The 3,001-nt window shown below is 64.3% G+C and overlaps 1 long non-coding RNA gene across 2 annotated transcripts; it reads right to left on the minus strand.

Annotated features, from left to right (window-relative positions):
• Positions 1-221: 221 nt before the first annotated feature.
• On the minus strand, positions 222-2,801 carry LOC107516252. Of its 2 annotated transcripts, XR_001598238.2 has the most exons (4): positions 2,125-2,801; positions 1,459-1,660; positions 996-1,165; positions 222-890 (listed from the first exon to the last, which is right to left on the minus strand). It is a non-coding gene; the product is annotated as an uncharacterized LOC107516252 (long non-coding RNA). The 2 variants fall into 2 exon arrangements; XR_001598237.2 differs by lacking the exon at positions 2,125-2,801 and having other exon boundaries at positions 1,459-1,735.
• Between the last annotated feature and the right edge of the window lie 200 nt (positions 2,802-3,001).

Raw genomic sequence — 3,001 nt, forward strand, 5'->3', positions numbered from 1 at the left:
GCGGACAGCGGCGGGAGAGAAGCGGAGAGGGGATGGGCCGGGTCGAGACCTGAACCGGGAGACGTGCCGGCAGGGCGGCCGAGACAGGGCTGTCAGGCGCCGCGGCCAAGCACACTCTGCTGTGCACCTCTGGCCGCCGGGCCGCTGCGGCCTCGGCCAGCCCGGCCCGGCCGGGCCCCCCCGCTGTCGCCGCAGCTCTGAGAGCCAAGTGCCTCCGGGGTCAGCATGGCCCGGCCGTGGTGTGTCGGCACAGCTGAGCGACTCTTGGCCAAATCATGTTAATTATTTATTTGGGTTTTTCCAATCAATCAGCTGTTGTGTACCACAGGGCGGGAGTGGGGTCAAGGGGGCAGGAAGAAAAGGTCTCCCCGAGGCAGGAGCGAGGACCAGGAAGAGGCCTCGCTGTCTGTGGCTGGACAAAGCCTTACTGGCCTGGCAGAGGAGGGACTCGGGACCCGGGGTTCTGGAAGGGTGTGGAAGAGCAAGCCCGCGGGATGGTCAGCCTGCCCTGGGGCTGGGCCTCGGGGCTGCGGCCGCCTCGTAAGCAGACAGGCCTCTTCCCCGGGGGGCTGCAGGCCACCGCCCGTGTCCTCTGTGGTCCCGTGGCCCTCATTCCTGACACGGAGTCAGCGTCAGCAACACGCTGCTGCAGGAGCCAGCCTGTCAGTCACCTTAGATGCACTGTTCAGCGCCGACGCGTTTGCAGATTGAATTAGGCCTGTTTGCTTCACCGATGGTCTCGCCCTTCTCCTGCCCACCTGCCCCACGTGTGGGGTCTGGAAAGACGCTCACTTACATTTAGAATAGGATTTATAGGAAAATAGTTGCCCACCAATCCCTCATCACAGTTCGATGTTTTTCCTTGTTGTAGCCTGGGCTCAGAATAATTCCTAAGGAAGGAGACATGTCCCAGAATAGCAGAATGTGTTTGAAAAGAGTTTTTCAAAAGCTAAACAAAGCCGTGAAATTAAAAGGGAAACTCAAGCTTGACTCACAGTGAGACGAGACGCGGTGCAGGTGGGAGCCGAGCCGCCCGGGACGGCCTGCGCGCCACGTGGTGATGTTTGCTTCGCGAGTTATCCCAAATGCCCACCTCGCAGCACTGCGGGCTTTTCTCTCCTGCCCTTGGCTGAGAACCGAAGCCCCAAGACAGCCACTGGAAAGACTGAAATAAAACGGCATTTACATAAGCAAACTTGGCTCCCGCCAGCCCTGCCAAGCAGCTGCTCAGCCGCCACTGAGGACCCTGTGACAGGTGTGACCTGCCCCAGGGCAGGGACCAGCATGGGAGGCTCGTGTGCAAAGCTCAGACCCCTGGCACCAAGGGGAGTGACAGCGAAATAAAAACGCTTTGAGTTTTGAACACAACATTTTAAACAGACAAAACGACCTCTCGCAAACCCCGCTCATGAGTTCAGAACTTAGCCCTTTCCCAGGACAATTTCGGTAGCGACCTACCTCACATTCGTGCCGTCAGCACCCTGCCCCACCTCCGGCACTCTGCGTGCTGCCCCTCAAGTGACACGTCCAACCAGTCGAGGTCCCAGCCCGGGGAGTCGCCATCTTCCCTGGCGGTGACCCAAATCGCGTCCCCCGGGAGTTACGTCGAAGCCTAGACCCCACTGTAAATGTGACCCCACTCGGAATGGGGTCTTTGCTGCTGCAACGAGTAAGAGGAGATCTTTCTGGATTAAATGACACCGCTGTCCCTCCAGGGGGAGGAGCTGCCGACAGGCACGTGCACGTGGGGGAACGCCCCCAGGGGGAGGAGCTGCCGACAGGAGCGTGCACGCAGGGGGGCTGCCGACGGGAGCGTGCACGCAGGGGGGCTGCCGACGGGAGCGTGCACGCAGGGGGGGGCTGCCGACGGGAGCGTGCACACAGGGGGGCTGCCGACGGGAGCGTGCACGCAGGGGGGGGCTGCCGACGGGAGCGTGCACGCAGGGGGAGCTGCCGATGGGAGCGTGCACGCAGGGGGAACGCCGTGTGCAGGTGGGGCAGGGGCTACAGAGACGCCTCCGGAAGCCAAGGAGAGGCAAAGGCAGCCAGCAAAGCAGCGGGAGCCGGAGAGAGGCCGGGCGGGTCGCCGCTGCAGCCCTGGGCAGCAGCCCCCCCCCCCCAAACCTGGACTTCTGGCCTCCAGGCCGTGAGACGATGAATGAGCGCACGGCCCCAAGATGCTTGCTTCGAGGACGACTCCCCAGGTTCGCGCTTGCCAAGTACAGATGGCACACGGGCCCCCTGGGTCTCCCAGAGCCACTGTGAGAAATGCGAAGGGTCCCAGGGCACGTGCAGGCAGAGCAAGACCAATGTCACCCTGGGCTATGACGGTGGCGCCGGCCTCACCGCCAGAGCGACAGGGGTCTTCCAGGGGCAGACCCTCTCCCGGCAATTCTGCAGTTGCACCAGTTGGTGAGTGACCGGAAGACAGCCAAGGTCGGCTGAGCAGAGCCCCTCGAAATAAACAGAAACGAGAAGAGCAGACGCAGCTCGGTTCCGGACGTGAAGTCCAGGTGGACGGCAGCTGCCGACGTGGGGGCGGGGAGGGGTTCTCCCCGGGAAGCGCCGACCGGACTCGGGCAGCCACGACCGGCCGAGCGCCCTGCGCGTGCTTGTCCGGGGGCGGGCGTGATGCGCAGCAGACTCCCCGTCAGCAGCACGAGAAGGAGCCATCCCGCCAGACGCCGGGCGAAGGCAGAGACGGTCCCCCCGCGTGCACACAGAGGCGGCAAAGACGCACGTGAAAGACACGCAACGTCACGCCGAAGGCACGCCACTCGGGAGAAGCGAATTAAAACCCCGACGAGACGCCGCCACACGCCTGACGGAATGGCCAGAACCAAGGCTGACCACGCGGGACGCGGGCAAGGACGCGGGGGGCGCGCGCAGGCGCGGCGGGCGGGGCCGGGAGGCGGCGCCGCGAGCAGGTGCGCCGCGAGCAGTGCGCAGCTTCTCGGGGAACGGCGCGCGGTCGCGGGGCCACGCAGACTCCGTCCCGGCG

Source organism: Rousettus aegyptiacus, unplaced genomic scaffold (genome assembly GCF_014176215.1).
Source record: "Rousettus aegyptiacus isolate mRouAeg1 unplaced genomic scaffold, mRouAeg1.p scaffold_m13_p_7, whole genome shotgun sequence".
Classification (NCBI taxonomy): Eukaryota; Metazoa; Chordata; class Mammalia; order Chiroptera; family Pteropodidae; genus Rousettus; species Rousettus aegyptiacus.